We start from the raw sequence: 13,443 nt of genomic DNA, 5'->3' as shown, positions 1-13,443 counted from the left end.
GCTTGGGTTTATTTCTGTTCCATTTGTCTATGTTTCTGCTTTTGTCCAAGTAACATAATGGTTTGTTTACTATAGCTTTATAATATATAGTATCTTGAAATCAGGAAGTGTGATGCTTCTCGCTTTGTTCTTCTTTCTCAAGTTTGCTTTGGTTATTCAGTGTCTCTTTTGGTTTCACATAAGTTTTAGGAATTTTTTTCTACTTTTATAAAAATGGCATTTTTATACACTAACAAAAAATTATCCAAGGGAGAAATAAAGAAAACAATCCCATTTATAATAGCATCAAAAACAATAAAATATTAGGAATAAATTTAACCAAGGAGGTGAAAGATCTGTACACTGAAAACTACAAGACATTTATGAAAGAAATTGATGAAGATACAAATAAATGGAAAGATATCCTGTGTTCATGGATTAAAACATTAATATGGTTAACATGTCCATACTACCCTAAGCCATTGATAGTTGCAATGCAATCCCTATCAAGATTGCTATGGAATTTTATACAGAAGATTAGTCACCAAAGAGCTGGACTGACAAATGCTGGAGAACTGGAAAGTGACTGGGAGTGACAAGGCAAATGGCCCAGCAGGAGTTATTTCTTCCACCTATTTTTGTTTGCTTGGCCCCGGTAGTCCAATCCAGTCCCCTCATTCTCTGTTTCTTCACATTTCCAGGACTATGAACAGAATCAGCAACAGTCCTGGTGGTAATCACCCACCTACTTTTGCCAATATATTCAAAAAATCATCAGCAACTTCATCTGGTTGATACCTAAGACTGTTAAGCAAAACAAAATATTAAACCTTTGATTTATATAGATATCTTTATGCCATTACAGCTTTATAAATGCTAATACATGTGACAATGGTTACATGAGCCTTACTTACCATCATATATTTCTAATATGAGCATATAATTCTAAATTTAATTGATGTAATAAAGGAAAAATTTAACCAAGGAATATGGAAATAATGTATTATTTTCCTAAATTTTGATTATTGGTTGTGATGGAATTAATGTGCTTTTAAAATGCACCTCAATAACTATTGTTATAAAGTAACTTTAAAAAAATTTAAACTAGTAGGTGTTTGTTTTTTTAATTTCAATATGTGGCATAGCTGTATTTTTTAACTTAAGAGCTCCTTTAACAGTTATAAACAATGGGATATACCTTCTCCGTGATGTCTGAAAAGATAAGCAGTTTATTGTGATCTTCTACAATCACTAATTTTTAAATACAGCAAACATGTTTAATTTAAAATATGAGTAACTCCAACAATTTTCAATTTATGTTTTGTTTATGTCAAACTTTGTGTGTGTTCATCTCCCAGGAGTTATTTGTGAGGGTGTTTATTCAATATGAATATCATTTCAAGTTTGTATGGGAAAATTGTAGATAAAAATCTCACTGTCACCAGTCTGTAAAAGAAGCACAATTCTATCACTTTGTCTTGCTTATAGTCATTAAATTGTTATATTTGCATACTAAAAAAACAGAACAAGGAACATCCTAGATTTTTGCCAGAGAAGAGTTCCAAAAGACAGAGATGTAGGAGGGAAGGTACAGCTTGTATCAGATCCCCATATTTTATCTCCTGAGTTTCACTTTCCCTTGAAGGCTCTGGTTCTCACTGCCACCCCTTGTAAGGGAACAGACTTCTTGATTTAATTAGAACAGGGAAATTCCAGGTTTGGACAAAGAGCAGCTTGGGAAGAAAGTCCTGTAGGAGGAAAGAAACAGCTGCCCACAGCTCACCCTTCAAGATCACCTCTTTCTCAGTGGACCCCACTGCCCTGCCACTCTTCAAACTCCAGTTTAAGAAGGTATGCAAACAATACCAATTTGGGATTACATTTGGATACAGATAATAAAAGCAAACAAGCATACAAACAAACCCAGAGGTTTAAACAAGTAAGGGGTTTGTTTTTCTCATATAACAAAAAATCAAGAGTTAGAAAGTCCAGGACTCATTGGGTATCCAGGCCCCTGTCTTTATGCTCTATCATTCTTACCTGTAGTATTGTCCTCATGGGATAGGAGTCTATTTATAAGCTAGTTAGCTCCTGTAGCACCTGGCATCTTGTCTGCATTGTAGGAAGAAAGGACAGGAAAAGGCAAAAGTTATGTGTTCACTGAGTCTATCCTCTTTTAGAAAAACTCTCCTGGAATCTCCATAGAGTGCCTTCTGCTTACGTCTCGTTGATCAGAACTAAGTCATCTGGCCACTCTTCTGCATGGCGAGGGAGGCTGAGAGGTATAGTTATTGTTTTGTCTTTAGCTGAGCCCACTTCTGCTCCAAATGAAATCAGAGTTCTGTTAGACAGGGAGAAGAGGAGAATGGATATTGGGTAAGGACAAGCAGTGTCTGCCACACACCTTTTCTGCTTCTTTGCAGCACAACTGAGAGTGACTGCCATTTCACACAAAAAATTAACTACTAAAAAAAGATTAAAGGCAGAAAGAATTATGAAAAAGAAAACCTTATTAATATGGTTAAATTTCCAAAGCAGGGTTTTGTGGCCAGAAGACAAATATCCTCACTGAGGTACCTCAGTGGTGCCTCACTGACACCACCTCACAGGAAACTACATCTCTGCCCTCCAAGCTTCCTTCCAAATCTCAAACGCCACCTCTCTTTGGCTAGGCTTAGATAACAAGGGTGTCAGCAGTGTGAAACTGTGCGAAACTGCAGATTAGAGGCCCTTCTCCCATTTTTCTGGACACTGCATAAGCCTCCTGGATTCTGGTGCTAACCTGGAAAGTGACAATAACGTCTTACATAGAGGTGAGAAAATGGGGGTATTCCACATAGACCTGAATTTGTACCTGAGAATCATACCTAATGCAATGCCTCTCCCATTCCAATGCCTCCTCATTGTTTCTCCATAAGCACTTTTGATTATGATCTCTTCAACCTGCTTCTTGCCATTTTAACCCTCTTTGTCTCCATTCCTCCAACCTTACATGCAAGTCGAGATGTCTCCCACTGGCATCTAAAAGAGGAAACACCATGTAGTGGTTAAGATCACCAGCTCTGAAGTTCAACTGCCTAGGTGCAAATAATACTTCCCTGATTTCCTAGTTAAAATAGCCTTGAGCAAGTCATTTAACTTTTCTGTGCCTCAGTTACCCATCTGTAAATGTGATAATAATATAGCTACTTCATATGGTTATTGTCAGGATTAAACGAGTTAATGCACAAATTACCTGACGCATAGTAGGTTCTCAATAAATATTACCTATTATGATTCAGCCACGGGCTTTTGACATGGTAGTTTCTCTGCTTGGAGCACCCTTTCCCACTTCTGTCGGCAAACTCCCATTTGTTCTTCCAAAATAACTCAAAATTTATCTCCTTTGTGAAGAGTTGCTTGAGTCTCTTAAGCAAAATTAGGGATTTGCACATGATGTTTACTCAACACTTTGTACATAACCCTGATCTGACTGATCACCTCATATTATAACATTGTCACATCTGCTCCCAATAATCTGGGAACTCCTTGAAGGCAATGGTCTGTGCTTTACTTTATTATCCCCTGCATCTTCCACAGGGCCTGACCCACAATAGACATTTGGTGATTGGTTAGGAATGAATGAATTAATGAACGAATGAGTGATGAATGAGTAAGGAATGCAGCAATGGGAACCATATTCTCCCTGTGCCCTAAACTTCCCAATGACACAGTTTATAAGTTCCTCTTTCATGTTGTCCTAAAATGTATCTCCAGGACTCCTGTTTTGTTTATGGCAATGTACGGTGCTATAATGCCCTGGGCTAGCTGTCAGCAGAGGAGACTGGTGGGGAGGGTGGATACTGGGGAGGACAGGAGTTGGGGTGGAAGAGGGCTAAGTCATCAAGATCTCTAGAGATGACACATTCCATTACATTCTTTTTCCATGAGGCATGCTGTTAGAGGTGTTTCATGGGGAGAGGTGGAGCTTTTAGGACCTACAGCAGCTCCTCTCTGTGAAAAGGATGGGGCAGCTGTCTCTGATTATGGATAAAGAGGCTGGGAACTCAGCCAGAGCAATCATAAAAAAATACCAGGGGTTTGTAATATGCTTATACTTTCAGATAACCAAGGTTGCAAGCAGAATCAAGTGTGGCTGGTCAGTGCAGTGAACCAGACTGAAGGAAGGGGTAGGTCCCTCTCTCTGATAGTTCACCTTGTATCTAAAAATTGGGTACTCACACAAAACAAAAAACTCTGATGAGGATGACAGATTAGAGCACTGAGTGATAAAGGGTGAAGAATGAGGTAGGGAGAATTGGTAAAATTAAACTGCAATGTGATTGCTGCTCTTCTGTAGGCTGGGAAGACTCTGGCTTTGTCCCTGACTCACCTTGTGAACTTGGGTAAGTCATTTTTCTTCTCTAGGCCTCAATCTCCCCATCTCTTCAACAAGGAAGTTAGATCTGATGATCTTTAAGAATCCTTACAGATGTTTAAATTGTGCCATAAGTAGTGGAATGAGATATCCAAAGACCTTTACAAACAGGAGAGATCTCATCTGTCTGGCTTGGAAGAGAGGCTGCCCATTGTGAAGCTGTCTAGGATGATCACCTTGAGGGCTCAATGGCCCACACTGTCCGATCTCCCAGGAGGGCTGGGGCTAATTGAGAGCTCATTCCAGTCCCACAGCCTTTGTATTTCTCTAAGTGCAACCCCCAGGGTGAGGTCCTTGCCTTGAAGAGTCTGGGAGAGGCCCTGGTTAATGAAGACATTTCTTCCCCAGAGAGATTGGAGTGGTTTTCCCAGCCTGAGAGGGTGATACTTTTCTCACTTAAATCACATTTATTATAAACCTAAGTGGAGTTTATTTGGAGAGTAATTTAGTTTCTCAAGACAACTGGAAAAAAAACTATTAGTAATGGGAGACAGCTCCAACCAGCTGGCATTTTTATATTCTTTGGAGCTGAGAGTGGTGTGGCCAGAGGGGATCTCGACTCCCCAGCTCTGAGGCAGGGCCTGGAAATTTTCATGTTCCTTTCTGAGAGTTGCAAGAGGAAACACATCCTTAGGCTATAGTGAAAATGCATAAAGGGATAATAAAGATACAAAAAAAGAAAAGATATGAGGAGGAGCCCTAGGATCTGACTTAGAGAAGAGGGCTTGGGGTTGCCTGAACTGCAGAATTGTGGGATTATGATATTTACAAACTAGAAAGGCCTTAAGAGATCATCTGGATCAAATATCCCTATTGTACAAGTTAACCGAAGCCTAAGGGGCAGAGACATGTCCAAATTTATACACATACATATGCACTCACACTCACAAACACACCTTACAGTTATGGAATCACAGATACACAGTGTCCTCAAGCCAAACCCTAAACGGGAACTCAGAGGCCTAGAGAAGAGAAAGGATCAACCCAAGGACACACAAGGAGTCAGTGGTGAGCTAAGGAATTAAGACACAGAGGAAGAGGTATTTGGGAAACTCCTTGAAGCATAAAGTTAGAGATGGAAGCAAAGGCTGAGGATATTTGGCACCAGGGGCTTAGTTAGGCAGACCACCCAGAAAGTGTGTGTTTACTCTCTCGAAGGCAATCCTGTCCTGGATCATGGTCTTCATGTCCTAAGATTACTGCAAAATAAAGACTTATAGACTAGAGGTACATGGAAAAACTGCTGTAGTATCAGCCCTTGTTTATCATCCCTCTTCTCCTCTGCTCATTTCTCTTTACTTCTCCTCTCTTGGCTTCCTCAGTAGTCTCTGGTAGCTCTGTCTCCTGTTCCCTGTGTTTCAGAGTCACTATCCCTAGCTCCCACCCCATCCCACCCTAGTGCCTAGCCTGAGTGGCACCCCATAGAGTTGCACCATGCATCCTGTACAACTCAACACAGCATCCTTGCTCTACCCCTATCCACAACAAAATGCTTATTACCTTATCTCAGGTAGATATTTTGGAGCAAAGACCTAGGCTACACACTAATGAAGTCCTTCCTCCTCCCTGGTGTTATATCACATTCAAAGGGAGAGCTTGTCACCCCCAATGACTTTGTTATTGATGGATAATTATGCTTGGAAATGTGAAGTCAGGGAAGAGAGGATCATTTGGGGGGGGGGTAAAACTGCCCCTAATATAACATCTTATAGCTCTATCATTAAGGACTTAAAATTAGAGAATTCTTTCTTTGCAACATTACTGAGAACTTACTTTGTTCCAGGTTCTGTATTAGGTATGGGCAGGGTGTGGGAGTGAGGAAGGGGGCTGGAAAAAAATAACACAAAGAAGCTCACAGGGAGAGGAGCAGGTGATTGCTTAAGGAACTAATTATAACCCAAGGCTAAAGTAAGCGTAAGCTAAACAACTCCTCATGGAAGCACAAAGGAAGGGCATGATATCTTCTATCTCGGGAGGGACTAAAGGGAATAAGGGAAGGTTGCAAAGAAGAGCTGGCAGTGGAGTTCCACCTAGACTGCTGAAAAAGGATTTTACTCAAATGAGGGGAGGGAAGGGAACAGAGGGAAGAGTAAATGTCTAGAGGCTTGAAAATACAGCACATATTTGAGCCTTGTGATCAGAGGATGCCAGGAAGGACAGGGTAGATGAGGTTTTAAAGATAAAAGTGGCATAGAAAGGAAGCCTGCAATGCCAGGCTGAGGGGTTTGGATCTTATCCTGGAGGCAGTGGAGAGCCATCAATGAATTTTAAGCAGAGGAGTAACATGATTATTGGGGTTTTTTATTGTTTTCTTTTGGATGATAATTATAGAAGTAGTGTGAAAAACTGGCTGGGGGCGGGGAGGCCCAGAAATAGGGAGACAAGTTAGAACATTGTGAAGGTCAGAACCGAGTTGGTGGAACACATAATAATGAAATTTAGGCAGTAGAATGGACAGAATCTGGCTAATATTGGTTTGAGGTGCTTATCAGTCAGCTTCCACCACACTGATGCTTCATAACAATCAAAGACTCTCAATGCCACATAATAACAAGCATTTATTTATCACTCAAATGTCTTCAGGTCATCTGAGTCCTGCTGACTTAGTTTGGGCTTGTTCTGGATTGACTACAGGGATGAGAAGACACATACAATGATTCTTAATGCTTAGCTTCAGAACTGGCACACTGTCACTTATGCCAACCTTTCATTGACTAAAGCACATCACATAGCTGGGCCTAGAGTCAGAGTAGAAGGGCACTACAATGTTACATGCCAATGGACATGGATAGTGGGAAAGGTGAATAATTGAGATCATTAATGCTATCAATCTACCACAGTTGGATCTGAAGGATGAAGCAAAGGAGGAGAGATGGGAAAGATTATACCACATTTGAGAAACTGAAACAAAAGGCCAATATGGCCAGACTGCAGAGAACAAGGGAGGAGAATGGTGTGATATAAAGCTGGTAGGGGCCAGACCATGTAGGTTCTCTCAGGTCATGTTAAGGGTTTCATCTTTATCCTGAGAGCAATAAGAAGCCACTGTAGAGTTTTAAGCAGGACAATCTCCAGAATTTTAGCGTAGGCAGCTGAATAGATTATGGTACCATTCACTGACATACGGAAATCTAGAGGAGCCTGGGCCCTTCTTCAGCCTAAGGACCAAAGGCAGATGTGGTTGATCTTGATAAGTCTAAGCCAGGGTTTCTCAACCTCCAGCACTATTGACATTTTAGGCTAGATCATTCTTTGTTGTGGGGCCTGACTTATGTATTGTAGGATGTTTAGCAGAATCCCAGGCCTCTACCCACCAGATACTAGTAGCAACACTTCCCCCAAGTTGTGATAATTAAAAATGTCTACAGACATTGTCAAATGTTGCCTGGGGGGCAAAATCACCCCTGGTTAGGAACCACTGGTCTAAACTAATCATGGCAATTTCACCTCCTTTGCCAGTGATTGATTAGGAAATGATATGTTTTTCAGAGTGCTGGTTGAATCCCAATATCCATTCTTCACTTCTTTCTTAGCAATAGAGTGCCAATTTTTAGCTGGGCACATTGCTGCCAGATTTTGTTGCAGCTGGGTATAGCGATGACACTAAGGTTTGGCCTTTTAAACTTAAGTGAAAGTGTTGTATGGGATTTCTGGGAAGACTCTTTAAAATAGAGAGGCTGTACCTTCACATTTATTTCTTCTGTCTTCCTTCCTGAACATGGATGTGATGACTGGATCTCCAACAGCCATCTGAGATCATGCAGATTTGGGCTATTCCCTAAGGATGGCAGAATAGAAGGCTGGAAGGATGCTGTGTTTCTGATGACTTCATGAAGCTACCATACCAACCCTGGATTGACTGCCTTTGTTTTTCTATACAAAAAATTAAATTTTACCATATTTAGGACATTTGTTTTGTTTTTGTTTGTTTCTTTTTCTGCTGTATTGCTGAGAATCTAATCCTAACTACTAAAGCATAAAGCATATGGTACAATTCATACCAATGACATGTGAGGATAAGTCTGTTGTGGAACTTCTAGGAAAGATTTTGTCTCTCTAAAAAGGGTCAGAATGAAACGTTGCAATGGTCTTCAGTCTTTGGATGTTATGGTATAAAAGCTTGATGGCCAGCACTGCTGCAGCCATCTTTTGATGATAAGAGGAGTAGCTGATATGCTGAGGATAATAGAGCAGACAGATGGAAAGGAACTGGATCCTTAATATTATTGAGCTCCTGAATTGACCGACATAATAAATGACCATCTCCAAAGTATTTGTTAAACGCAATGAATTTTTATATATTTTGTCATAATTTAATCAATTTTACTTAAGTTTCTGTTACTTACACCTTAAAGATACAAATAGGTTAGGAAAGAAAAGTGATGAGTTAAGTTGGACTATGTTGAATTTGGAAAAAATCTGTGGCACACCTAGGTTTGTGATACCCAACATGCAGTTCGCTATGAAGGTTTGAACCCACAAGAAGACATGAGATTGACCTTGATACTGGGGAAGGAGCCCTCTTCCTCATTGTAGCTGGAGGTTTGGCTATCCATTGTGACTAGCCCTTACATCCTCAAGCCTAATATATTGTCAGAGTCATAATAGGGGAGCTCTACTTCAGGGTCCCAGGGAAAGAATAGCAAGGAGCTGCAAAAGAGGGGTCTCTCTAGAATCAGTGATGATACCTCCAAGGCTGAATGTTGGTACTTGCTCAGGCTGACCTCCGAACGTGCTGGTAGTACTGTCCCCATCCCTCGGTCCCCATAGCCGACATCATAAGCTTGCCTTATACAGTAGCTCTGGACAAAATCCAAGCACGTTGTGGGACTGCCCTTGTATTTGCTACCTACTGGTCCCTGTCCCTATACTGCTGTTAAAACTTGGAGCCTCCAGGGGCTGGCCCCGTGGTGTAGTGGTTGGATTTGCACACTCTACTTTGGTGGCCCAGGGTTGAAGGGTTTGGATCCCAGGCACAGACCTACACACTGCTCATCAAGCCATGTTGTGGTGGTGTCCTACATACAAAATAGAGGGAGACTGGCAACAGATGTTATCTCAGGGACAATCTTCCTCAAGAAAAAAGAGGAAAATTGGCAATAGATATCAGCTCAGGGCCAATGTTCCTCATCAAAGAAAGCAAAAAAAAAAAAAAAAAAAAAAACACAAAATCTTTGAGCCTCCAGCTAAGGTCCTATACATGTTCACAGCCACCAGAAGACAGTATGGTCTGGAGAAGACTTGCCATCCAGCAATGCAAGACAGTCTTCCTGGAGTCATTTATTTCCTGAACCAGAGGCCTCGTACCACTGCCTTTAATTTTAGGCTGGGACCCAAGAGGCCCAAGGAAGGGAGCTGAGAGGCATCGGGTTTTGAAGGGAGCTCTAGCACCTTGCTTTTGTCTTTGTTACTCAATTTCAAGCCTTCTGGGGAAGTGAATGCTTCTCATAGCTCTGGAGGGTCATGGGTTAAAGCCAAAGAAGCTGGAAGCACAGGCCAAGGGATATATTTGGAAGGTGGATTCCTCCTCCTCTTCCTCTGGAAGGGGCAGGCAGATCTTGGCCTCATGCCCAGATCACAGAACCACAGACTTGGAGCTGAAAAAGAGCCCTTAGCTATTGAGCAGGAGTTTTTAGCCTAGGGGTCCATGAGTTGCCCCAAAGTATATGCAAAATTGTGGCATCTACATTCACAGATTTCGTCAGATTCTCAGAAGTCTGTGATCCCACAAAACGTTAATAAGCATTCCAAACCCTTTAAGTTACAGATGAGTCCCTAAGAAGAGAGGAAGGGGAGCTTGCCCAAAGCCACAGAGTTAGTCAGGAGCAGAGCTGGGACCAGAACTCAGGCTTGTGACACAAAAGCAGATGCTCTTTGCACTATACAATAATCTATTAAACTTTTCTCTTTAAACTGTAGTTCCATGGGCACATAGAGGAAGAAGGACAGAAAGGGATGATAGTGGTAAGCTAGAGCTGGGCAGCAAGTGCAGCCCAGACTGCATTTGTAGGGAGTAGAATGGGCTGGAAGGGAGAATGTGAGGAGAATACTGTCAGGGAATCCAGAAGTCTGCTGAGGAAGTTACCAGACTGCCTTGTCCATGTCTGGCTGAAGCCTCCCCTTCCTCCTTCCCTCCGGCTACAGGATTGTATCTGTTTACTTCTCCTGACATTATCACTGACTTAGTTGCCTTGCTTCCACCCTCATATGCCCAGTTGGAGTTTAACTGTTTTTGAACACAATCTCCTCAGCTTCTTCCTTTATTTTGCCTTCCCCAAAAGTGAGCATCCGGGAACTTTGAGTGCTGGTGCTATTCACTTCTAGGCCATGGGAGAATGACAATAACTAAAGAAACTTACAGAATTTTACAAGTAACTGGTTTGGTTCTGTTACTAAGCTCAGTGACTTATAGAACATCAGAGGGGGAAGAGATCTTAGAAAGTTGAAGTCCAACTCCTTGATTACACAAATGGGGTTCTATGACCCAGAGACAAAAAGGGATGGATGCGTCATCCAAACAATTTAGGAAGCCAGAACTGTACTACATGTATATACGATTTCTCGCTCTCTCTATCATGCTACACTTCTTCTTCTTATTTTTTTTTTTTGAGGAAGATTAGCCCTGAGCTAACTGCTGCCAATCCTCCTCTTTTTGCTGAGGAAGACTGGCCCTGAGCTAACATCGGTGCCCATCTTCCTCTACTTTATATGTGGGATGCCTGCCACAGCATGGCGTGCCAAGCAGTGCCATGTCCACACCCGGGATCCGAACCGGCAAACCCCAGGCCGCCGAAGCAGAACATATGCACTTAACCACTGGCCACTGGGCCGGCCCCCATGCTACACTTCTACTGTCTTTTAGCCTCTTTGGGGTGGTGCCAGAAGTCTCATTTGAAGCCTTGATCAGCAGGCAAAACTGTTAGCCCTAGTGGGTTTCTTAGGCCACACCAGAATCTTCTTACTAATCTTGTGCCTAATACAGGATAACTCCCACCTCTGCCACCATGTCAACCCTCTGGCTCTCAACTCCTTAGTTGTGTGTCCTTGGAGGCAGTATGGCAAAAGTGTAAGAGTCCCACAGACTGGATTTCAGTACAGATGCAACCCTTGCCAGCTTGGTGACCTTAGGCAAGTCACTTCTCTACCTCAATGCTCAGGTATTTTATCTGTAATATGGGGACAGTTCCTCACTAGGCACTCTTAATTCCCTTTATCCAGCTTCACATTTTTTCATAGCATTTTTCCCTTTCTTGAATAGTTTATAATTTCTTTGCTTATTGTTTTCTCAACTCCCCATTGGAATATCGGCTCTATGAGGGCGGTGATCTTTGGCTGCTTCATTCACTTCTGTATGCCCTGTACCTAGAACAGTGCTTGATACGTAGTGTATTTTCAGTGAAAAGCTGTTAAATGCTGTTAAATGAGGATTAAATAAGAGAATAAACGGGAGTTCCCAGTTTACAGGAAATTCTCACCTTGAGAATTCTGTTGGTCTTTCCAATGTGCTGAGCCTGGCAAGTGTGTTGGGTAACTGAATACCTGTCCCTGTCCTTGGCCTGCCTTCACAACTGCTGCCTGTTCCCTCCATGCCATGCCAAGGTGAGGTTGTGGCATTCCTAATTTCAAGATTGGTGATCATGTCCAAGGGACAGGCTGGGAACTGGTATAGGAGGTTAGGAGGCTGTGTCAGTCTAGGCCTGTATCTGCCTCCCCTGGATGGTGAGATCCTTGCATGGGTGGACGTGAGGGGTGCTGTTGTGCTCTCTCCTCATGTAAAACAAAGACCTAATCCCCAAGAAGCATACATGGCAGATTTACTGGCAATGGAGCCCCATTTGGTGGAATGAATTCAGAAGTAATCAGTGCTTATGAAGCTCTTAGAAATTCAGAGATTAACTGCTATGCACACATGGTGAGGAGTTTGTCATCGTAACGGGAGTCCAATGAATGCACAATTTAAGCAGCCTGGCCTTTTCCTTTCACTCCTCACCCTTCTCCTCATCTGCCTCACCCTCCACACAAATTGTGTCTTTTCTGTCTACCTGTCTCCCAGCCCACCCCATGGGTCTTCTCTCAGCCTTCCCTTCCTGGGTGACCCAATCATAACATTTGCCTATATTTTTCTCTCTGTCTTTCTCTGGTTGTCAGTCCTCATTCTAAGAAACAGCTTGTAGAAGATGTTTTTGATAATTAAGAATGGTAAAACAATTTTGTCAGTAGATATGTCAGCACATAAGCTTCTGAACTCCCAGAGGAAAGGCTGTGGAGCATCCCAGAGAATCCCCTGAGGTAGAAGTTGGTATCTAAGTGTCTATGAGCTGCTAGACACCACCCGACTGGTTATGCCTGGGCCTGTACAGGGGAAATTCTCAGCTGCACAGAGCCTAAAACACTAGACACACATGGCCAAGGAAAGGTTAAGAAGCCACCTAGACTATCTCCATGGCCCTTAGCTGATATATTATTCTCCTCTGCAACATCCTGAAGAAGCACTTGTCTAGGCCTTTCCTGAACATCTCCCATGAGAAGGAGATCACTCCATATAATGACAACTTGTTCCATCTACAGCCCACTCATAAAGTTCTTCCTTGTGTTCAACTGAAATCTCTCTCCTTGTGGCTTCCACCCATGGATATTAACTCTGCCCTCTAGTGCCTCCTGATCCCATTTGCTCTTTCTGCCCATGACAACTCCTTAGAGCTATGAAGGCAGAGACCACTTCTCTTAAGTCTTCTCTTCTCCAGCATGAACAGCCACAGCTCTAACTCTTTCAGCTCTCTCTTCTGACTGCTCACTTCCTTCTAGACACATCTCACACATGACCTCCTTAATGTATGATACTCAGAGCTGGATACAACCTTTCAGTAAGAGTCTAACCAGGGCAGAGTGGAAAGGGATTGTTACTTCCCTTTATCTGGACATAGTACTTATATTACTGCAGCCTAAGTTCCCATTAGCCAGCCCTGGTGGTCTATATCTTAAGACTTGGTGCTCTCATGGCCACAGCCTGGGCTCCTTTCCCAGTCAAGGAAACACACCACCCATCT

Source organism: Equus przewalskii, chromosome X, assembly GCF_037783145.1.
Source record: "Equus przewalskii isolate Varuska chromosome X, EquPr2, whole genome shotgun sequence".
Taxonomy (NCBI): Eukaryota; Metazoa; Chordata; class Mammalia; order Perissodactyla; family Equidae; genus Equus; species Equus przewalskii.
The sequence above is the reverse complement of the archived record's forward strand: the minus strand, read 5'-3'. Positions refer to the sequence as shown.